We start from the raw sequence: 24636 nt of genomic DNA on the forward strand, positions 1-24636 counted from the left end.
TCATCAACCAATTACTCATGTGATGGAAAAACTTCAACTACTGTGGTTAACCTGTCTTCACAATCTAACCCGACTTATAATTCTGGACTGCACTAGTGGGCTGAAGGTTTTAATCCAGTGTTTTGACACTCACCACTTAGAAACCAAGGAAGAGGAGCTTCCTCAGGAAGGAGCCCCTTGCTTTTACGTCTGCTAATAAATGGGGAACCACCGCCTACCAGAGTGGTCTGAGCTGCCAGGGTAAGAGGCAGCTGCCGAGGAAAAACGGAGGACTCAGAAGATAGGAGTGAAAACACGTGGGCTCGCGTGTCAGCTCTGCCCAGCACTAGCTCAATGACCTGTGCTAAATAGCCTAACTTTTCTGGCTCCATTTCCTCAACGGCTCTCCATATCATGCTGGAGTATGCAAAAGAAGCTTAGGCTTTCCTTCATTTCCTACTAGCCTGTGCACCTGTTGTAAACAGGGACCCTGTCTTTTCCCACTCTGAAACATGAAACACCAGACACTTGGCACCCAATAGATATAGCAGAAACCACAAATGCTAAAATGAAAAAAAAATGGTTAAGATACTTAATTTCTTGCACTTGAATAAGGCAGAGGCTCTCAAACAGTGGCAGGTGTCGAATCACCTGGAGGACTTATTCAACCACCGAGGCCTGGGCGCCTCCTCAGAGCTTGGGAGGTTTGGGGAATGTGCATTTCTAACAAGTTCCCAGGTGACCTTGAAAGACCACATTTGAAAACCAATGATATGTTTGATCAAGAAGTGACAATGCAGGGATTATAACTCGTCATCCATACTGGCCAAGTCAGCAAAGTGACCCTGAAAACAAAAGTAAGGGTCAAATACAAAGAAAACAACCTGGAGACAATACCAGGCAGCAGCAGACAGCACGCCTTCTGTAAGTGAGGGCACAGAATACCAGGGGAGGTGCCCAAGTCGCATTTCCTTCCTTCTTGCTTCCACAATGGAAATTATAAGATCTCTCAAGCCAGGAGGTAAAGATCCAGCCCGAATCAGATCAAGGGAGTTTATGTCTGAGTTCTGGAAGAGGGCCTCCTGACAAATGCTGAAGAGGCCGGACATATTTAAGAGAAGTCCGTGTTGGAGACTCAGACCCTATACGAGAAGAGATTCAATCCAAGCTCTCGAACCCCACGGCTGCTGGCAAGTCTTGGCTTTTATCCTCAGCGCTGAGGTGAGGAATGACCGGGCAGGTCATCAGTGAAGTCATGTGCATGCGGGGATCACTGCTGACCTCTTTCTCCCAGAACCCTATAAACTAACCCTGAATTCCACAGCGCTGCCTCCATCCACAGCAGGGAGAGCCGGGGACCACTAGGACCCGCGGGGTCTGCTGGGCAGCGCAGCCATCTGACACCGGATTCCCATTCCAGGGGTCAAGTCTTCACCCCGGCAACCCCTCACCTTAGCAACAGTGAAAGAGACAAGAGAGGGAGAATCGCATCCCGGCGCCACCCAAGTGGGCCTTTCAAAAGGTCCAAATTCCCCTGCATGCCCGACTGCTTGCCAGCCGAGATTCAGCTTTGCACGGAGGACACCGGGGGCCTCGGCCATGCTGCTGCACTGCGGCAGCATTCGCCGTTTACACACCCTTGGCCAGAGCACAAAGGGCAGGTCGCTTATTTGTAAGAGCATCAAAAGCTCCCGAATTCACTCATCTGACCCCATGTCACAGCTCACCCTCTTCGGATCACAAGCCACACTCTCAGACCCTACGGAGAAACCGGGTCAGACATGGAATCTCCAAACAGACACTTGTGAAGCCTAAGGCCCGATGCAGAGCAGAGGACCACTCTGTGCCTTTCAGTGTTTCCCCAAATGAACTCTCCGTTTTCCATCTTTTCATGGAGGGGGGCACACAGCCTTATCCCGAGATGCCAGGCAGCCCCCCACCTCAGGGACTAGCCTACTTTTAAATGAGACGCATAAACAAATGCAATTTCTCCCCCAGGTTTTTAAATACAAACTTCAAAAGCCAAGCCCATGGCTGGCTATCCTCCTCCGTGTGTTCTGCCGTGGTGGGAAACTTTCACTAGTTAGAGTTGAGTGACAACCACCCCAGCCCAGCAGGAAGGCTAAACGAAGGGCACACCTACATGCCCATCACAGTCCCCCAAACCCCCAGCCACGGTTCAGACAGAAACAAAGGTGGAATGGGGTCCTGTCTGAGACATCTATCCAGGTAGTAGGAACAGGACACGAAAGGGTCTGTGCTCCATTCCCCAAGAGAGCCACCCGAGACTGTATCATTAGTCTCTTGACCTAGTGAATGCTCTAGATACTTATTACCATCTTCAGCGCAAGCAACCATGCATTAGCCATGAAAGGTTAGCAGAGCTATAAACACAGGGCCAACTCTTGCGGCCGGTATTTACTTGGCTTTGAAGGACATGAGGTTAAAGAGTGTCACCAGATCACTCCATCATTTCACAGATCCTTGTTTAGCGTCTACTCCTTAAAGACAAAAAAGAAAAGAAAAAAGGAAATAGAAAACCTTGGGTCCTTCACTCTGGAAGGAGGAACCAAGAGACAGTAGTAGCTAAATAGGATGAGGTTGAAGCAAAGGTGCCAAACGAAGTTGTTCCTAAGAGTATAGAGCAAAATGGAGAGAGAAGTCCTAGAGGGAGGGGAAGAGATCCTGGGACACGGAGAAAGGCACCTGGGCTGAGCGGTATCCAAGCATGGACCAACTGAGAGGACGCCACACGCAGGGGTCAAAAAGGGCCCCTGAGGGGGAGACACTTGTGATCTCTGCGCCCCCCACACACACACACGTGACCTTCCCGTGTTCTTTTGAACATCTCTTGCCTGATGGATGTTGGTGGCCACCCAGGCCGACCCTGACGGCTGTCCCAGCTCTGGCTGGATGGAGATAAAATATCTGACTTCCTTATTATCCACAGTGAGCAGTCCCTGCCAAGTCTGGACTCTCAAGGCCACGCCATGAACCCCGAGTCCAATCGGACAGCCTCTCTCCGTGCTGCCAAGATATTCTGCAGTGGAATCCGCAGGCGCCCATTCTGGATGTCCTCCCGGTTCCACAGGCGGGTCCCCGTGCGGAGGAGCCCCCCCTGCCCGTGGTGGCCAAGAGCTCAATTACTCACCCTCGATCTGCTTTTCCTCCTTCCTTCGCTCACACTCCCGGTTTCCCACTCCTACTTGCAGAGAGCACCTCCCTCCAAATATCAGCACCCAGGTCCTTGCCTCAGGAGCTGTTTGGGGGGGGCGGGGTTCCCACAAACCAGGACAGGTAACAAATGGAAAACTGGCACAAACCCATAGCTGAGTGATACAAATGAGCATTCCTGGTCAGTTCTATTTGCATCCAGTAGGCTACTTTGTACTTACAGAAATTCCTCATTTAGAAAGTCAAGCAGTACACTGTTCCATTAATAAGATACATTTATACTCAGCTAAATCTGGAGAAAAGTAAAGAGCATTTATACCCCCACTTACATTTTCACATAAATAAATAAATATAAGTGTGTGTGTGTATGTGTATGTATATATGTGTATAAGTGTGTGTGTGTGTGTGTGATTATACAGAGGCACTGGAGGCTCAGGTCCACGCTGAGGGCTCCCTGGCACCCATGGTTCCCAAACTCTTTGTGCCTCCACGTGGACCTGGACCTGGTCAGCCCACCCTGCCCTTCCACCCACCCAGAGCCGCCGGAAGGACCGCAAGTCAGTCCTCCCTTCGCACGGCTCACCAATTCAATTTACAAACGCCACAAACTCAGTGGCTTAAAACACCACACAGGTGTTATTCTCTTGGAGTTCTGGAGGCCCGGAGTCCAAAGGGAAGTCTTCCGGGGCTAAGTCAACTGTCGGCAGAGCTAGGCGCTTCTGGAGGCTGCAGGGAGAACGCGTTTCCTTGAATTTCACGGCCTCCAGGGGCCGCCTCTCCTCCTTGGCTCGTGGCCTCTTCCTCCATCTTCAGGGCTCTGGGTTCGTCATCAGGGCCTTCTCTGCTGCCCGTCAAATCTCCCTCCGCCAAGCTCTTACAGGGACACTCGTGACCCACCCCACCCAGATACTCCAGGACGAGCGCCCCATCTCTAGATTCCCACCTGCAAAGTCCCTTGTGCCCTATTCGAACATGCACAGGGTGGTCCGATCAGGACGCGGCACCCTGGGGAGTCGTCAGCCCAACGCTCCACCCTCTCAAGGGCAGCACACCCTTCACGCTGCAGCCCCCCCGACACTCTTTTGCCGTCATCTGCTGACTGAATATAAATGCTCCGTGAAGGCAAGAATTTTGCTGTTCACCTGAGCTCCTGGCACCCCTGGGAACACAGCAGGCATCCAATCAACAGCTGTGGAATGGCTCCCGCAGAATCCTCAAAGTACACGTGCAAAAGCAAATAAAAGGACAGAGATTCGGTGCTTCCCAAATGCTGGGCTGTGGACGAGCTGAAGGAGAAGCCCCTTGGGGTGCTTGCTAGAGAATCCCCCCAAGAAATCGGCTCCTGTATTTTCACAGGCTACACTGTCCAGCCCAGGAGTCAGGGCCTCCAGGCCCTAGGGCTGCACCTGGCCTCCTGTAAGATGCCCAGGGAACAGTAACTGTTGCCTGAAGCGAAAGCAAAGTCCCCAGGGACCTGTGATTTTTTGGAGCCTCCATCTTCTCTCCCCAAGCCTATCCCAGCACCCCCTCACCCAGAACACTGCTTCCCCCGGGGAGCTCAAAGGCGCACGTCCTCCTGCCCGTCGGCAAGGCAGGCGCCCCTGCCCCGTGTCAGGCTCTCTCCCACCTGCCCCAGCCTCCGGAGCACCTGCTGTCCTTTCCCTTCACTCCAGCTAGGTCAGCAGCCCCACCTCAAACTCCCTTCCTGCTCCATCGACTCCCCATCCTACTCTGCAGAAACTACCTCTCCCAGCCCCAGGTGCCCCCACCGCTTGGACACCTCTTCCTCTCATACCTACAGGCCCAGGGTCCAGCATGGCTGAGCTCACAGGGCCTCAAGGGCCTCCGCGGAGCTGCTGCGAGCTCTTGTGCTCCTGGGAGGTGACACGCTTTGTCCTCCCTGCCCTCCGGCTCTCAGGCCTCGACTTGGGCAGACAGAGAGTTCAAACCCTGCCCGGGCCCTAGAGGAGCTCTGCGCTGCTGCAGGTACAGGCTGTTAAACCTCCTCATCCACACAATGGGCACAACACAACCCACGACCAGGTGCCTGCAAGCTCACCGTGAAAGGGGCAGCAGAGCCCCCGGCCCGTGGAAGGGGTCCAGAGGAGGAGGTGTGTCAACCTGGCGAGGCCACAGGCAAGCCGAGGGCAGGTGGCGCCCTTCTCACCTGGGAGAGGCCGGCAGGTGACAGCCAGGGCGTGAGGCTTGCGCACACCTGAATTCAATACACAAAATCATTTCTTAGTGTAAGGACGTCCCGAGTACGCAAATGCAAAGGGGTGTCCTGCATTTTATCTGCTAAATCTTGCACCCCTCAAGGGGGGGTCTGGTGCCCATCACAGGGGCTTCCCCAGACGTCCAACCTCACAGAGGGGGCTGCAGCAGAGCCTCCCAGGGACGGAGGTGAGCTCGGCAGCCAGGCTCCCTGGGCTCCCCTGTGCCCACTCCTTCACTGTCAAAGAGATCTACTCTAAGACGTTTACTTCCCTCTAAAGAACTTTAATTAATAAATAAATAACTGCAAGAAAGCCAGAAATAGCAGCTATGTACAGCAGGGGAAGCATCAAGAGGTGAATTGTGTTTGTCTGGTTTTTTTTGTTTATTTAAAAGACAAACCAAAAAAAAACCATGTGAAATAGAATTTCTCTTGCAAACTGTTCAAAGGAATTGTTTCAACAATATTCTTCCGTGCGGGTGTAATTCTCCAAGAACTTGGAACTGAAGCTGCGGCGCCGGACAACAAAGCTCGCCGTGGAAACAGGTCGGCTCCTTCCGGAGAAGCATGACTTCAACCTCACATTCCGCCAGAAAACCAACTCCAGATTGTTACCAGAAGAATCCTTGTGCAAGCACGCGCAGGCCAACTGTGACTGAATGGCAGGAAATGTAGCAGCTTTTTCTAATTTTAACTTTCTCCAGGAATGCGGCGTTTGGAACACGCTGGACAGATTCACCTCGGACCCGGCCGACCCTGCATTCCTCTGCAGCACAGCGGCCACTTCCAGGGAACCCGAACCTTCCCCTGCAGCACAGGGCGTGCACGAGAACGCACACTGCAACACCAACGCGCGGCCCACGGAGGCTGACGCAGCCCCCGGCCCAGCCCACTCACTCACTTGTTCCAGAATGACTAAGGTCGAAAGGAGTTATTTGAACAGGAAAGCACTCCCGGGCTAGAGAAGAGAAAGCCAGCGCGCTTTAGGGAGGCGGTCGGTCGCCCTAAGAGGAGCCCTAGCTCACAGGCCCGGTTCCGCCCTCCAAAGGTCAGGAATCGCAGGCCACAGCTGGGAACTCCTTGCAAACAGCAAAATACAGTCCTGCAAACCGCTCCCCTGAGGGAAAGGTCAGAATGTGCCTGGCTCGATTTTAAAAGCTCCTGTGGGCAAGTGACAAAGCGGAAGGTAGTATTTGCAAGGCTTACAATCTAAGAAAGCCTCCTTTCCCAAAATATTTAAAGAACTCCTGCAATTCACTAGGAAAAATGGTAAAACCACAAAAAGGATCTTCACCTAAGGCAAAACCAGAATAGCCAATAGACTTAAGCTTGTGGTAAAGAATCAGGAAACAAACTAAAAGCAAACGAGTCACCATCTCACACCCAGCAGACCTCCTGGCAAAATGAAAGGTCAGACACTCTCAAGCGGTGAGGAGGGCGTGAAGGAACAAGAATGAACCTGAACCGTTTGCGGAAAGCGGAGCCGGACGTCCACGGCCCATCTGCAGGCACGACCCACTGGGTAATTTGCATTGGCGCGCGCGTGCTAGGATGTTCCTGTGCTGTTTGTAAGAACAAAATACCGAATGAATCAAGCAAGGGAGGTACCAACATCTCATGGAAAACCAGTCAGGAAAACTATCAACCCCGATGAACCTCAAGAACAAAATGTTCAGCAAAAAAACCACAGCCATTCTCAGAAGAACATGATATTAGCTACCTAGGGCCACCCACTTCTCATCTCAGTCCCGTGGGCTTAGCCGGGTGCTCCACTTTAGGGTCTCTCACGAGGCTGCAGCATGGCCTCGGCCCGAGCCAGGGGCTCCCCTCCAGGCTCGGCTGGGGGAGGAACCGCTTCCAAGCGCACGTGGCCGCTGGCAGGAATTGGTGCCTCAGGGGCTGTTGCACCAAGGGGGCCTGGGATGCTGCTGGCTGGTGGCCGAGGGCCGCCCCAGACCCTTGCCAGGTGGGCCTCTCAAAAGGGCAGCTTGCTTCAAAGCCAGCCCGGAAGACAGAAACGAAGGCTGTGTGGAACCTGATCTCACCCTAGAAGCAGGTGGCTTGGCCAGCCCCGGGGAGGCAGTGCCAGGAGGGTGAGCCCACCGGGGGGTGCGGCTGGTGGGGGCCATCTCGGCATCTCCCAGCCATGCAGACTTACTGTACTGGCCCCATTTGTATGAAGGTGTGAGCACAACAAACGATGTGCCTTAGGGGCTCAACCCCATGCGGTTACAACTATAAACAACAAGGGAATGACAACCGCCAAATTCAGGGTAGGGATGACCATGGGGAGGGGGGAGGAGTGGGAGGAGGACAGACCGGGGTGGGGTCATCAGGGAACGTCAGGGTTAAAGCCACTTTCCATTTCTCGGCCTGGGTGCGGGGTAGGCAAGCATGCACTGAGCTGCTCTATTCGCCCCCAGATTTCCCAGGATGGGTTATCTACTCAGCGTTTCAGGACCACCTGGCTTGGACACCTGACACCCCATGGGATGCTGAGGATAAACCCTACATGGGCGTCCCCACCTCCTGCTCACCTTGCCCTGCAAAGCCGAGGACCAGCTCCATACAAGGCAAGTCGCCTTTTCCCAACTGGTCAAACCAAATTCAAAGGCCGCTGGCTTCGCCTGGGTGCCCGCTTCCTCCCGGGCCGGTGAGTCTGCCCACCACCTGCCCACTCCCTCCCCTGACTCTAGACGCAGGCCGTGGATGCCGCAGCATCCGGCCTCTGCACTGGGAGCACCCTGCTTACTGTGGGGGTTTGTACCTCTAGAGCGAAAGCTGAAAGCGAGAACAATCAATTGTAGGAATTTGGGAGTAGCCCAGAACCACATCCTGTTTGGCCACGGCAATGGTCCAATTGTGCCAACGTCAGTAACAAAAGAGCTTTCTACACATTCGCGGGGAGATGTGATGCCGTCAGTGGATGGAGCCTAAAGGGAGTGTTCCCCATGCCAGGCCATGGGCACCAGCTGCCCAGGACTGTGTCCCCAGCTTGCACAGGGGCCGGAGGGGCGCAAGGACAGACAACAGGGTCCCTGCAGCCCCGGGCTGCACACAGGGCGGGGACAGGCCCTGCACCTTCCATCCACGTTGGACACCCCATCCTCCACTTACTAGCTCCCCAGGACTAGCCGAGTGAATGGACAGCCTCGTCTCCAGACAAGGAGAGGAAATGCCAAAATACATCCCCACGGAAAGCGGACTTGGCCCAGTGGTTAGGGCATCCATCTACCACATGGGAGGTCCACGGTTCAAACCCCGGGCCTCCTTGACCTGTGTGGAGCTGGCCCACATGCAGTGCTGATGCGCGCAAGGAGTGCTGTGCCATGCAGGGGTTTCCCCGCGTAGGGGAGCCCCATGCACAAGGAGTACGCCCCGTAAGGAGAGCCGCCCAGTGCGAAAGAAAGTGCAGCCTGCCCAGAAATGGTGCCGCACACACAGAGAGCTGACACAACAAGATCACGCAACAAAAAGAAACACAGATTCCCATGTCGCTGACAACAACAGAAACAGACAAAGAAAAACACACAGCAAATAGACACAGAGAACAGACAAGTGGGGCAAGGGGGGAAGGGAGAGAAATAAATAAAATAAATCTTAAAAAAAATAAAACTAAACTAAACTAAAATACATCCCCATCACGTGCATGTGACGGAGCCACCATTGGGGCAGAAGGGCCAGCCCACGGCGCCGCCCCACCCTGCTCTCCCAGACCCCTGCCCCACATCTGGGCGACTTCCTGGAAAGGACAGAGGGACCCGGGGAACAGATGTCTGGATGCTCAACGCCCTAAAAATCCTCCAAGAACCCTGCAACCTGTTCCTGCTGAAGAGCCAAGGAAGTGACCAAAAAAATGTGTTTTGTCTAATACAATTAAAGCATTTCAGGAATTCGGAGGTGTTTCCTTCCACAATCGGACGTGGAATGTTGTGGTTTTTACCTGAACTGTGAGGTCCATCCTCTGGGCTGGAGGTGGAGACAGCGGTGAGAAGGGGCTTCTGCAAAGCCCAGGCAGCAGAGAAGGATGGACACTGCAGGTGAACAGCAGTCCCCCAAGAGGAAGTTCAAACGTGTTCCTGAGGCCTCCTGGCTACTGAACTGCAATGTCCAGAGGTAGCCAGGAGCCCACGTTTGTGTTTTACAAAAAGCACAAATTCTGGGACCAGCTTCTAGAATGCATGGGCCAGACAGAGGCTTCTAAAACGCCTGCAGGGGAAGCGGACTTGGCCCAGTGGTTAGAGCGTCCGTCTACCACATGGGAGGTCCGCGGTTCAAACCCCGGGCCTCCTTGACCCGTGTGCAGCTGGCCCATGCGCAGTGCTGATGCGCGCAAGGAGTGCCGTGCCACGCAGGGGTGTCCCCGCGTAGGGGAGCCCCACATGCAAGGAGTGTGCCCCAGAAGGAGAGACGCCCAGCACGAGAGAAAGTGCAGCCTGCCCAGGAATGGTGCTGCACACACGGAAAAGCTGACACAACAAGATGACGCAACAGAAAGAGACACAGATTCCTGGTGCCCCTGATAAGGATAGAAGCAGTCACAGAGGAACGCCCAAGGACAAGGATAGAAGCAGTCACAGAGGAACGCCCAGCGAATGGACACAGAAAGCAGACAAGTGGGGGGCAGGGAGGGGAGAGAAATAAATTAAAAAATAGGGAAACGGACTTTGGCCCAGTGGTTAGGATGTCCGTCTACCACATGGGAGGTCCGCGGTTCAAACCCCGGGCCTCCTTGATCCGTGTGGAGCTGGCCCATGCGCAGTGCTGATGCGCGCAAGGAGTGCCGTGCCACACAGGGGTGTCCCCCGCGTGGGGGAGCCCCACGCGCAAGGAGTGCACCCATAAGGAGAGCCGCCCCAGCGCGAAGGAGGGAGCAGCCTGCCGAGGAATGGCGCCGCCCACACTTTCCGTGCCGCTGACGACAACAGAAGCGGACAAAGAAACAAGACGCAGCAAAAAGACACAGAAAACAGACAACCGGGGGAGGGGAGGGGAATTAAATAAACAAACAAAATAAATCTTAAAAAAAAATAAAAAATAAAAAATAAATTAAAAAATAAATCTTTAAAAAAAAAACAAAAACGCCTGCAAGCCTGCAGCCAACAGGAGCCTCTGGGGGCCGAGCAGCGTGCAAACGTGCAAACACGCACTGGACTGCCAGGCGGAGATGCTCGTGCTCACCCCACTTACTGGGGCAGGGACTGTGACCTTGGCTTTACACCCTTCAGGGTCAACACATCCTCCAGGCAATGTCACGTCCCACTGAGACCCAAGATATAGTGGTTCAGAGCAGACTGATGCCAGCTCCACCCCTTCGTACTCAGGGGCCCTGAGCCAGCACAGGGCTTCTCTGCAGCTTGCCTTGCTCATCTACAGAAAGACACAAAAAACCGCATCCAACTCGCAAGGCCGCTGTGGGGTGTGAAGGATCTGCACGAGGTCTTAGAATGGAGCTAGGCCCACAGTCGGTGCTGCAAAAGTGTTTGCAGTTGTTACCTGGTGACGGAACCACACCTGTACACACAGGCCACCTTCGAACTGTACAGATTCCACACTTCTCCCACCTGTACCCTTTTCCCTCTACCCACTGGAACCTCATGCCTCCTTTCACATTCAGGTTTGCTTCCCAATTCGTGCCTTGACCTACTCACAAAATTTCATTCCAAGCCCACAATGGACAAGCAGCTGGGGAGAATGTCAGATGAGATGGGTCCCAGCCCCCAAGGAGCAGAGAACGAGCCCCACTCCTCCGAGCGGCACCCACGCTCACCACCCCAAAGCCCCCTCTGCTGAACCCGCCTCAGGCCAGTCAAGGTGTGGTTCCTAGACCAGTGCATCCAAGGGACACTCTGAGAAGCCTGTGCTAGAAGGCTAAAGGATCAGCCGGAATTCAGCCTTGGGTCCCATCCGAAGCTGGCTCCCCTAGGAAAGCCTTCCTGCCCAAGCAGACTACAAACTCAAGTTCAGTGTGTGGAGTTACTCGCACGGGGCCAAGGGGAGAGCTGGGGAGGACACGGAGCTCACTCCTGCCCACGGCCTGGCGGCAGATGCTTGGGTGCAGCCGTGCACATGCTGTCATCGGTGTCTAGGGAGGACAGACGTCCAGCAACCCCTGGCTGGTCCTGGGACCGGTGGACCCGCCGCCTGTCTCTCTGTCCCGAAGCCCGCGGCACTGAACTCGGGAGTGCTGGAGCAGCTCACAAACGCGCCCATTGTCCCCGCCGCCCAGGTCCCCTTCTCAAATTCCCCAGCAAAATGATGATCCGCGCCTGTGTCGCGAAGCCGGCTCCCTCACTGGCCAGGTGAGCCACACGCCTCTAACTCTGCCCCACTGAAGAACAAAGGACGCAGTGACAGCAGGGAGGCCCTAACTCAGTGAGGGACCCGGCCTCTCCCGGGCAGGGCTCCTGGTCCGGAAGCAGACCGGGCGGTGCAGAGGCCCGGCCAGGGGCTGTACCCCAGAGCCCACCCCCAACCGCTCAATTATCTGTCTTAAAGACCGGCCCGATGCGGCACTGCACTCGCTCAAGGGCAGGCTTGGTTCAGACTTGCTCTGTTTTTCCCCAGGGACCCTTTTCTGTCCCAGGATCCCCACCAGCACACCATGCCACAGTCGCTCCTCTTGGCCATGACCAGAGTTTCTCAGACTTTCCTTGTTCTTGACCTTGACGGTTCTGAGGCCTGGGGGAGTATTCTACAAAATGCCCGTGAACTGGGATTTGTCAGGCTGGGGCTACAGGCTGGGGCAGAAGAGAGGGAGGTGCCCTTCTCCCTGGGTCACATCGAGGGTGGCAGCCCAGGTGACTGATCACGACAGTGTTAATCCTGACCACTGGGCCCAGCCACTCAAATATAAGCCCCTATTTTACAAAAACAAAACAAGCAGGTCCAGCCCAAGGCCAAGATAAAGGAGCCCTGACTTAGCTGGAGACAGCCACACAGAAGAGAGAACTTTTAAGCCCTCACACCCCGCGCCTGCCCCGTTCCCCCACGAGGGCTGACACTAGCTCCTGGAACTCGGAGCTGACTATAAGCGCGGCAGAATGAAGGGTGCCCAGAGGAAACCGAGGCCGGCTCCCAGGAATGACATGTACCCTGAAGGCGATGGACTCAGCCGCAGACCCAGGGGGGCTCTGGGTGTTCTGGGGTCGTTTGTCAGTTTGGTTTCTGGGGGGCTTGGAAACACTGGGCTGAAAAATAAAAGAGATGAGAAAGGAGAAAGAAAACATCCTCCTATAAGCTACTCTTAAGTGAAGGGAAGCAGGAAAGTAGCTGGAGGCTGGGGTTAAAAGTCATGCACTGGCTCTGTAGCAAAGTACTTTCTTTCAATTTTGACCCTCAAAGCTTGGGTGAGCCACTTTGTGCCCCGGTTTCCCCATTGGCTAAATGAAGACATTTACAGTACCTTCCTCTCAGGTATGAGGATTAACTGGGGGAAGAAAGCATGCTAGAGACTAGTGGACATGCTCAAAACTGTTAGTTACGACACACATGATGGGTGATAGATTGGAAGGTCGTTGTGTTTAAGATGAGACATGCTCAGGCGTGTTTACAATGGAGAAGAAACCCAGAAATGCCAAGCTCCAGTAAGGGGTAAACAGAAGCTCTGGTACACAACCGAATTCACACACTGGATACAGCAGACCCCAGGCTTAGGTGCCCAGTGTGTGGGCCCAGGTATTGGGTTCATGTCCTGACCCAGTGACCTGCACCAAGTGGCTTGACTTCCCAGCACCTCAGTTTCTCCATCTGTAAAATGGGTTCATAGCAGCAGCTGCAGGTAGAGTGCTCAGCACAGCTGGGCACGCACTAAACACTGATTATTACGGGGGTTGCGTTGTTGTGGTTGTCACCGCTACAGAGAGGCAGCAAATTCAAGCAGTACCAAAATGCCTGTGTCCGGAGAGGCTCTCTCAAACAAAACTGCTCGATGCCACTAGGAACCTTCAATTCACGCGCAAAACTAATTCAGAGAAGTTCGTTTCACCATGCCCTTCACCATTCCCGTTCCCCCAAATGCTGCTTGCTGGGCCAAGCTCAGCTGCTCCGGGGCGGGGGGGCGGGCACTGACCGGACTCTCCCAGGCAGGAAGGGCTTTGTGAACCCAGTGCAGCTGAGGCCATGTCACGGGTGGGGCGGCCAAACAAGAACTACACCACCCGAGCTCCAACTAGCCCTCCCCTCCTTCCAGCCATTGGCGAAAAGCACCACGGCATCAACAGGTATGCACCTGGGCACGAGCAGGTACGTACCTGGGCACGAGGAGCGACAGGAGGTAGGAGGAAGCTGGAGAAGCGTGGCCCACTGGCTGCTGACTTAAGCGTGCCGCTGTCCCCATGCCCCAGCAGCTGCATCTAGTTGTCCCTGTAAGACCGGCGAGGGGGCTGAGCCCCAACCTCACGAGTACAGAGCGCCGGGAGTGCGGCTTGGGGCCAGCCCATCGCCAGGGCAGGAGCTGAATGTTTCCAGATGCAGCCCTGCCCAGAGGCAGGGTGGAGGCAGCGCTCAGGCCTGAGGGCTGGGGCATCCAGGGGGCACAGCTGCCCCCACCCAATGCAGCATTAGGAGGCACAGAGGGGGATCGGGCTCAAGACCTTGGCCAACCTCAAAATGACACCTGGGTTCCCCAAGGCCCGCGACGAGCGCTGGCACCTGCCCACCCCTACAGCTGACCCACCGAGATGAGTAAACACATTCCCTGTCCCCAGAGGTCCCAGTGAACTTCCTACCCACTCCTCTCAAACCAGGCCCGGAAAAGCACCTCCAGATGCACTCACCTGCACAATCCACTTTGGGGCCCCAGTGGCCCCAAAAACCCAGGTTTCAGAAAGGAGCAGAACGGCTGCTGGTCATCCAGACCTAAGTGGAAGACAGCATGACTGTCTGAGCAAGACAGGATATCATGTGTATTTTTCCCATGGGCTCAAAGTGCCTGAAAACCGGTGGCTTCCACATAACAGGCGGTCAATAACTCCGCGCTGATTTGATTTCAGAACAGAGTGCTAGAACTATGTCTCCAAAGTGAAGCTGTATATCTTGCTTAGAGATGCTGAAGAGAGCAAGATTGGAAGTGAAATGTGATAACCGGAGGCTCACAGGGTGAGCAAACCATTGCTTGAAATCAATGAAGGGTCACCAAGAATTCTGAGAACAATTCCCCCAGAAGATGACATTCTAACTCAGGCCTGGGACGGCGGGATCTCTAATGTGGCCAGAGAATGCTGCACCCCGTGCACTGCTGAGGGAAAAAAGCAGCTCCAGAAATTGGACACAGAATGATCCCATTTTTTAAATAATGTCAATAGCGATTTATCTCATAGGAATGGCATTATAGGCAGTCAGATGATTTTTAATTTCTTCTACATGTTTTATTTTCTAAATCTTCTATAATAAGCATCTATTATTCATCAACAAAGACCATAAAGGCGAATCTTTAAAAATCACTGGAAGACTTCTAGTCTCAGGTTTCAAATCTAAACGGTGATGTTTACGTCATTATATATTTATGTTATTACAAAATACTTCAAAGATATTGACTTTAATTTCCAATTGTGAACGTGGTTTGCTGGGAGGAGAGCTTAGTTCCACTTTTCATGGAAGGATCTTCTTTCAAATTTCCTGTTCAGACACAAAAAAATGTGGGATGGAAGAAAACACACATCATCTAAGACAATTCTCTTGGTTTTAATTTTTACAAGAAGCAGTTTTTGTAATTCAAAAGGCGTGTCCAAAAAAACTCCACAGAAAAGTTGAGTAATTGCTACTTAAAACAGGGGAGGCCATATGCCTATACCACCTTCTACATGTAGTTACTGAAGAAATTTGGGTCTGGCCAACGCACGCTCCAGCCAGCACTACATCTACCTCCTCCCAGTGCCGGCCTCGTACCGAGTTCCACATCTGCCCAAAAGACAAGTCGATGGCAGCGGGGAAAAAAGAAAGAAATCAGTCCCATCTCCAATTCCTTTTCAGAAAAAAAGACCCATGATTCTGATCCCCCAAAGCGAATCAACAAAAAAAGAGAACTATACATAAATCCCACTTGCAGAGGCAGACATGGAAATCTAAGCTACAGAAGTTAGCGGAAGAATCCACCGCGACCAAATGGAATTAACTGGAGGAATTCGGGGCCGGCCTGGGGAGGCTGTGAAAGCCCATGAGCTGCAGACTTCCAGGGGGTGTGTGTCTGTAAAATGTGGAATTTTACAGAAAGTGCAAATTATTCTTATAGTAGAAAGACTGAAGTCCACCAAAGACTCTAAAAACTGTCATCTCAGGAATAAAACAATCCGAGAGACACATTCACCTCGGCTGAATATAGTTACAGAGGAGGTACACAAAAGCACCCCCAGAGGAACGGGAGGAAGAGATGAGATGTGGGGGCTTTTTCGGGACTTGGAGTTGTCCTGGGTGGTGCTGCAGGGACAGTTACCAGACACTGTATGTCCTCCCATGACCCACTGGGTGGACTGTGGGAGAGTGTAGGCTAGCTATGATGTGGACCACTGACCATGAGGTGCAGCAGTGCTCAGAGATGTACTCACCAAATGCAATGGATGTGTCATGATGATGGGGGAGAGTGTTGTTGTGGGGGGAGTGGTGGGGTGGGGGTGGTGGAGGTGAATGGGGACCTCATATTTTTTTAATGTAATATTTTTAAAAAATGAATTAAAAAAAAAAAAAAAAAAAAGCACCCCCTGGCCAGCCGAGTCTCCCAGGGAGGCACCCAGTCACAGAGAACCTTCCAGGTGATCCTGAACCTTCCAGGTGATTCTGAACTTCCAAGTGATGCTGACGCACGAGAAACCAAAGCTCAGAGATAGGCAGAGGCTCCCCGAAATAGGACAAGGTGAGGCCGACGCTGCCCGTCTGCTCCCCCAGATCAGTCACGGCTCTCTTGTGCTCTGAGCAACCCCGCAGCTGACACAAGCACTGCCACAATGGGGGGTGTCATGAAAAAAAGGGTTGGACAGTGGAGATGGCTGCACAACATCGGGAATGCCATCACTCCCCCCAGCCGTGCGAAGGGGAGGGGCTGGGGGGGGTCACGGTGGGAGGAGGGTGACACTGAGTCCGAAAAGCCCCTGAGGAGGGCCCTGCCAGGCAGGGGTGCAGGGGAAAGATCCTCGGCACCCTCAGGGCCGCTGGAGGATGCTCCGTGAAGCCAGACAGCCCCCATGGTCCGTGGGCCAGGGAGACACGATGGGGTCCGCGTTTCCAGTTCGTGGAGATGGGCCGAGGCCTTGAACTACAGCGTGATTGGCTCGCGGCCGGCACTTGACATGGCTCGCTGTCAACAGAGGAAGGAAGGCCGGGGGGGGGGTCCCCCTAGAGAGACCAGGCCACGACCACAAAGCTGCCCGCACTGCGGGACATCATGCAGCTGCTTCCTCGCACGAGAACCCGTTAGCGCTCACCGTGAAGACTCTGTCTGGGGTGAGACCGAAGGGACGAACACCCCAAAGTCACCCACAGAGTAAAGCACCCAACATACAAAATCAAAGCCACACACACGGAATACTGGAGAGAACACTAATTAGATCCTCAGCAGCAAATATATGGGGTGATGTGACTGCAGATTCAACCTTCGGAAATTAATCTTCTCAACTTTCCCCAGGGACACTGGAAGGGGGGCCAGGGCAGTGGCGCCCCATGACCACTGAATTCCATCTTGACACTCATAAGTAACTTAAAGTTAAATGTTCTTCTTTTAATACAGGTAACAACTAGTAGGCTTACCTCCAGGTCACAGAGGAAGGGTGCACTTAAGAAAGCATGAGGGGAAAAAAAAAAAAAAAAGCAGCACCCCTTCAAGTAAGAGGCAGAAATAAAACAGGGCCAAATGCATATGATTACACCAAATAGGGAAGATCTTGAAAAGGCTGTTTAACCCAGCAGAATAATCACTTATACACTGCATATGTGAAACGAAATGAACACAGATTGACTGAGAAAGGGTAGCAATAAAAGCCTACCAGAAAAAGTGAAAAATAGGACGAAAATGTTAAATACACACAAAAGAAAGGGTTTTTATATTGATAAAACTGTAAAGAACAGAAAGATCTAATTAGGCTGAAAGAACGAAAACATATGAAGAATATATGTTCATGGTGATCCAAAGAAAATGACAAAACCATAATCCTAATGGGAAGCAATCTGACAGTTCAAACAGACAAAAAAAATATGGCTGTAGAAAGGCATCCCAGAATCAATGAGCCTAATTTAACTGATTTACATCAAAATCTGTGTCCTAAAGTACAAATGCTTTTCAAGTATTCAAGGGAGACTCACAAGTGCTGCAAACATTTTTGGTCAAAGATATTTTCGACAAACTCCACAAAGTAGGAAATTCTAGGATATCACCCGGCCCCCATGCAGCAGTACTAGATGTTAACAAAATAGGTACACATAAAGAAGAAAAAATTGAAAAATATGTAAATACACACACACACAACCCCTTCCAGGTAAGTCTAGCTCTAGGCACTGGGGGACCCTTGCCCACAGCAGGCATCAGGGGTCACACTTTGGAGGTCCCACCATGGAAACTTAACCTCATGCCCTATCCTGTGGCTCTATTGATGCTATTACCAAATACTTCCTCTCAATGGTTAAGAGTCCAAACTCCCCAAGGGGAAAGTTCTGGAATGTTCCATCAGTCAACACCGTTATCACTGAGCTGACCTGAGTCCCGGATCCCAGTCCCACCCGACTCACAGTTCCCTCTTCTGCAGCAAACAAGGGCCGGTGGGCCTGGGCGTGACCACCCTCACCAGACCGAAGCCGTGGTCCCGACAAGCCCACTGGGACTTCTTGGGAGGCAGCAGTGAACGTGGCAGGCGCTCAAGCCCTCAGGGCTGCTGAGCTTCCCCACCACACCAGTTCTTAGTGGGGCGTTATGTTAGCCAAAGGGGTGCTGATGGAAAGTACCAGAAATCTGTTGGCTTTATCAAGGTATTTATTTGGAGTAAAAGCTTATAGCCCCAAGGCCATGGGAAGTCCAACTCAAGGTGCCATAAGAGGCACTTCCTCACCAAAGTCAGTGGCCACGTGTTGAAGCAAGATGGCGGGCAACATCTGCCTGGTCTCTCGGGGCTTCCTACCTCACTTTCTGGCATGGGCGCGTTCCTTTCCAGCTGCTGTTCTCCTCAGCTGCAAACTACCAGGTGAGTGGGTCACTCTCCCCAGGACCCAGGATCAAACACGACAGAACTCTCCCTTCTCGTGCATCTGGAGTGAGTGTCCACTTATATCAGCCCACCAAGGGGGCAGGGACTCGACCTCCTGACATGGTCGGATCAAAAGCCCTAACTTTATTGCATCAAGTAAACTCAGAACCTCTGAATTTAATACAAACGGTATCATACCCAGAGGAACAGATTAGTTTCCAAACACAATCTTTCTCCTTTTAGGATTCATAAATAATCTCAAACTGCCACAGGCATTTAACAGCAAATCAGAAAAGCAACAGAAAACTGGAAATATTGAAGGGCAGGCTCCTTAGTGATGCATATTTATCTCTAAAACATCTACCGCCTGCGGCCGCGAGGAGCCAGATTCTGGACTACCTGGACCAGGTGTCTGGGGTGGGGGGGGGGGCGTTGACAAATGACTCTCTGCTGGGGATGTGGAGCAGGGAGGAGGCAGGGCCACCGCCTCCCAAGAGGAGGGCTGGCGGGTTTGCAGGGCTCAGCACTGCGGGCCTCGGGGGGCTTCAGTCACACCCACCTCCGTGGAGGCCAGGGCCTGAAGGAGAAGGAGCAAAAGGTGTCCACGACTGCCCGGGGGGCTGAAGAAACTGGACTGTGGGAAGGAAGCTGGGTAAGGGATTCCCAGGCCACAGGAGGATTTGTCTGGGAAGATGAGAGAGAGCAACTTGAAGATGTTTGTGCTAAGGTATAGAGGAGGTGCCGGGGCTAGAAGGGGCATTCAGGGCTGCAGCAGAGATCCCCAAGGAGGAGAGACGAGGTGGGAAGAGGGAGGGAAGGTGTGGGACTGCAAAGCCAAGTGGGGGGGGGCTCAGCATTGGGTCCTCCCCCAGCCCCACCATGCTCCAAGCCTTGGCTCCTGCTCTTGGGTGGGAACGGTCTCCCCAAACCATCCACCTGTCTGTGCTCACATCTCACCTGAGGCCACACGTTTTGGGTGGAGATCCCCGGCAGGAGGTAAGCGCCCTGTTCCCGAGGGACTTCCCTGCCCTAGGAAGGCGCAACAGTGCCATGTGCCGTGGACAAGAGCCCTGGCTCAGATGCTGGCTGCTGAGCTTGCTAGCTCAGGCAAGCCCCTTAGCCCCTCGGTGCCTCCGTTTCCTATGGAAGAGCCCCTCCCCTCCTATGTGTCATGGGGATGAAGAGTTTATCGTGCAGCATCGTGCTCCACTGCAGTCCTCCTTCAATGACCCCAGTAAGCATAATGCACATGTGCATTTTATGCATGGATGTCCGGCAAGGAGGACGCTGGGAGGGAGGGAATCCATAAACATGCCTGGCTAGCACAGTGCAACTGCAGTCTTCCTTATTTTTCAAGCTCCTATTATCAGGTACAACATCAGCGCAATGGAGCTAAGTTTGTATACACTCTCTGCCAGACGGGCCATGTCCATCCAGTTTGATGCCAGGACAATTGGCTGCCCATGACCATGACTTGATTTCTGAACTCTCTGAGGCGCATTAGCATTCAGCTTGATAAATGACGACGAGGAGGATGATGGAAGAGGACACACCACATAGGTCAGGTGAGGGCTGGCGTGTTAGAATTCAAAGGAAGGTCCGGGAGTCAAGACGGTACCAAAGACACAGGTATCTCCAATGCAGAACGTGCAACAGCGTTGTATGAAATTCTAAACCTTGTGTCACCTGTCCAGAACAGGTGTCCCTGCACCCTGGACTCTGCAGCCAGCACCTGAGTTACTGCACCATTCCCATCCCAAGGAAAGCTCATGCATGAATGTGCTTCTCGAGTGTCAGGTCTGTGTCATTTCTGAGGCTCTCAACCTGTGGCTCTCACAGCCTGGGTATCCACACACAGAGGCTCAGCATTCCTGTTTCTGGGGAAATGGTCCCCTCAGACCATATCCATAAAGCAATGTCCTCCCTGGTATTTTCCGGAACTCGCTGGGTGATGAACACGTTAATTAGGCTCTCGACTTCAGTTTCATCATCTGTGAGCAAGACTCTACCCCCTGGGTTTTCATGAGGATTAAATCACTGCAAGGTGCGTCACGAGTATTAGGTAACTCCCCTCCTCTTTTCTCCCAGAGCATTTTCAATTTACTGTTTTGTTTCGGACAATGATGGGGGGTGGGGGCAGGGGCAGGAGCCGAGCACCCCAGATCACCACCAGATGACAGTTCTTATTTCTGCACCTTCCCTTTCAGGCCCGATTTGCAAGGACTCGGAGCTGCCCACTCTCAATTCTCAGCAGTGGAATGGACAACACGGAAAACTCGGTACCTCTGAGGTCACGCCCACCTGAGCTTGCCCGGAATGCATGATTTGCAATAATCTGAGCAGTGAAACGTTCCTTTGGTCTGAAGTGCGCTCCCCACCTGTTACAGAGCCTTCCCAAACAGCATTCCCCCTGGGAACTGCTGCCACTCTTCCCTTCACCTTCCCCGGGTGGAAAAGAACCCCTCTTCCTGCCAGAAAACAACCGGCCTCCAAGCTTAGCGAGCAGCCAATTTCCAGTCAATTTCACTAATGACACTAACGCGGTGTTTATGACATCATTTTCCAGCTTTTAGCGATTTCCTTGTAACCTTGAGAGAGTAATCGCTGCATTCTGGGTGTGTAGAGGGGAGCTGGGTTTCCCGGTGAAGCAGGAGGCCTCTGTTCACGTCTTCCCAGAGGGAGAAATGGGATTAGCCAGCGAATTGGGGTTAAACACAGGGACCTCCCTGGATGGCCAGGAACTGTGCAGAGAATGTGGCTGTCGAGGGGAATGGCCCCGGCGCCTGGTGACTTCCGGAAACTAACAGCACATCTGGTGGGACACACAAACGGACAGCTGGCTGAGTGAGCCGGGAGCCACTGACCAGGAGGGGGGACTCTCGGCTCTGGTGCTGGATCCCTCCGAAGACAGGGCTTTACCTTGAAAAGCTCCATCCGTCAAGACCTCTGTCCTCCTGGGCTGTGGAAATGCTGTGACTCCTTTAACCACCCAACAGCCTGCTAGGTTCTGGAGCCTTGTTTCTGATAATAGAAGGAACTTTTAAAAACTGCTAATCTCACAATTGGTCCTTCCAAGAGGACCAGAAAATTCTCTGTGCAAAAGCTTCAATACTAAAGATGGTGCCCAGAGACATCTGCCTCTCTCACTGCCCACAAAGAAAACTGGGTGCCCCAGCCCCGAAGACACAGGTGGGAGTGAGACAGGGCCCTGTCTTCAAGGAGTTCAAAGCCCAGGCGGGTACGGGCCGGAGAAAGCCCAGCTGCACCCCAGGTCCTGCAGGGAGAAGCACTGGGTGGGATCCAGGAGGGCGTGCTGCCTGCCAGGTCGCCTCCTGGACGGGTCACCTCCCTGGATGGTCACCTCCTTGGATGGGTCATCTCCATGGCGGGTCACCTCCTTGGACAGGTTGCTTCCCTGGCCACTTTTGAGCCTTTCTCACACATTTAATCAAACCTTCCTAGTGCCATTGGATAAAAGTTCACAAGTGACAGAGGCCTACAAAGGCCCTGCCCAAGCAAGCCAGCTGACTTGGCCTCCTTCCAGGGGCTCCCAGAAAGTTGTCACCGCTGTGCCCCCTTCCCAGTTCCTTGGACCCACCAAACCCCCCTGCCAGAACTCAGCCACCCCTGGTCCCCAGACATCTCCGCAGGCCCCTGTCCAGTTCCTTGCCTGCAGGTTGCCACCTTGTGAGGCTTCTTTGGGGAGCCTGTCCTGATGTCCCAGTCAACCTCATGGAGCATAATCTTATCTCCATGTGGACTCTGAAGTCCCCTCTCCCTGCCAACGCCTGAGACCACCCACAGTCCCTGGCTTGTCCTTCCAGATCCCAGCTGGCCAGAGCAGATGAACGAACGAGTTTAAGTTAAATAAGAGTTAACCAGATGGGGGGAAGAGAGCCAGGACAATGTCCCAGGGAAAGACAAAAGTGGTGGAACCCCAGCCCCCGGCTAAGGGCTGCACCACCCCCCACTCCCATGACAGTGCACCTGGTACCCTTAATAAAGAGAGCAAAGGCGAGTTCCCGGCCCTCCTGGTGGCCTCCAAGGCATTTGGGGGACGCCTGCCAGTCCCTCACCCCCAAAAGCCTTAGTCACTTGGGTTTCATGAGGGCCCCAAAGTGCCGTCTCATGCTACCGACTGCCAAAAGATGACTCATGGACACGGCGGGTGCCAAGGTCAGAGAAGGCGCCAGGCCCTTTGCACAGCCACGCTCAGGAGACAGGCCAGAAAATATTCCACCCATAAATTAGTTTTCCTCTCTTGCCACCAGGCCACAGCCAGAAGTCGGAATTTGGGCCCTTCCCTTGGGGGAAGGCGTCAAGAACTCCTCCTAACAAGCCCGGAGGCCCTGAAGATCAAAGCCACGCCTTCCCGCGTGACAGATGAACCGCGGCCCATCTTTTCAGATCAAGTGAGAGAGCCCTGCAAACCGCTCGAGACGCCGGCAACAAGACCCCGGAGAACCAGCCACGGTTCTTGAAGCAGAACGCAGGGATGTCATCATCACCCCCTCCTGGGAGGGCGGGCGCCGGCACCTCCCAGCAGAAGCATCTCCCCGGCTCGAAGGCATGTTTCCTTTCCACGTCAATGTTTCTGAAGCTGGCATGTACGGGAGCACCCTAAAACGGAGGCGGGTACTTAGGGCATTAAGGCTTTCTTCTGCCCACCCCACCCTGCAAACGCCCAATGCTCACGAGGCAGCGCCCGTGAAGAATGTGGGCTATCGGCGATCAAGTCCCCCAAAGGGGGGCCTGGGAAATACGGCTGCTCTGAAATCTCGAGAGCTTTACAAACTCTCCCCTAGGGGACTCCACCGTGAAGCACTTTTCTGAGCCGCAATTATATATTCACCCAACAATTAATATAATTAGAAGTTCGTTATAGATTTTAAGCACATTAAAAGCAAAGAAATGTATTCTAAGGAGAAACTGACATGTACTGAAAGATGGATGCATCAAGATGTTCTCTCACAGTGTTGTCGATAAGCCCCAAATTACTGGAAACTGACTGCTGGCAGTGACTTGTTAAATAAATAAGAGAATGTACCTATGCAAATTTGATATTAAAAGTGAGAATTCATGGGGAGTGGCTGTAGCTCAGTGGTTGAGCTCCTGCTTCCCATGTACAGAGTCCCGGGTTCAATCCCTGGTACCTCCTTAAAAAAAAAAGAGGGGCGGCGGACTTGGCCCAGCAGTTAGGGCGTCCGTCTACCACATGGGAGGTCCACAGTTCTTGACCCATGTGGAGCTGGCCCATGCGCAGTGCTGATGTGCGCAAGGAGTGCCCTGCCATGCAGGGGTGTCCCCCACGTAGGGGAGCCCCACACGTAAGGAGTGCGCCCCATAAGGAGAGCCGCCCAGCGTCAAAGAAAATGCAGCCTGCCCAGGAATGGTGCCCCACACACGGAGAGCTGACACAACAAGATGACACAACAAAAAGAAACACAGATTCCCATGCCACTGACAACAACAGAAGCAGACAAAGAAGATGCAGCAAATAGACACAGAGAACAGACAACCAGGATGAGGGGGAAGGGGAGAGAAATAAATAAATCTTTAAAAAAAAAAAGAGGATGCAAATATGCAAATGTGTATTTATAGACCTATAAAGAAGTCAACAACAATTATGGGTAAAACCCAGTTTTTAAAAAGCATTCACTCAACAAGTATTTATTGAAGATTGCTGCGTGCCAAGTACACAGTGAACAAAACAAGCCCCTATTCTTTCATCCTGTTTTTGTTTCAAAGGTTTGTATTTGCTTAATATCTGAAAGACCCATGCAAAAACTGTAAACAGAGTGGTTACCGTGGGTGGAAGAATTTCACCGCCATGAACTTTTTCCTCCTTCTGCATTTTCTAATGTTTCCGAAATGAACATGTGAAGTGATTCCCAAAACAACTCATATATTTCTAAAGTACTTGCACAGAGCACAAGATGCCTCCTGCCCAGAAGGAGAGGAGGCAAGAACTGCCTCCTCTGCCACCCAACTTGCTGCTGGGCGCCCTAGGGGACAAGCCAGGGCCACCACAAGATGCAGGTCTGGGGCTGGAGCGTCATCTGCTATCCTCATGGCACACATCTTCCACCCCCTCCCAGGAAC

The 24636-nt window shown here is 53.0% G+C and overlaps 1 protein-coding gene across 6 annotated transcripts in view; it reads right to left on the minus strand.

Moving 5' to 3' along the window:
- SH3BP4 (SH3 domain binding protein 4) overlaps nt 1-24636 on the minus strand; it is a 96627-nt gene that overhangs the window by 63432 nt on the left and 8559 nt on the right. Inside the window, exon 1 of one of the 6 annotated variants that reach the window (XM_071216044.1) lies at nt 7906-7934. The exons of the other annotated variants lie outside the window; for them this stretch is intronic. The gene's annotated coding sequence lies outside the window, so the exon portion shown is untranslated. Of the gene's footprint in view, nt 1-7905; nt 7935-24636 lie in introns of those variants that run through there. 6 annotated transcript variants of the gene reach the window in all.

This window comes from Dasypus novemcinctus, chromosome 7, assembly GCF_030445035.2.
Source record: "Dasypus novemcinctus isolate mDasNov1 chromosome 7, mDasNov1.1.hap2, whole genome shotgun sequence".
Lineage (NCBI taxonomy): Eukaryota > Metazoa > Chordata > Mammalia > Cingulata > Dasypodidae > Dasypus > Dasypus novemcinctus.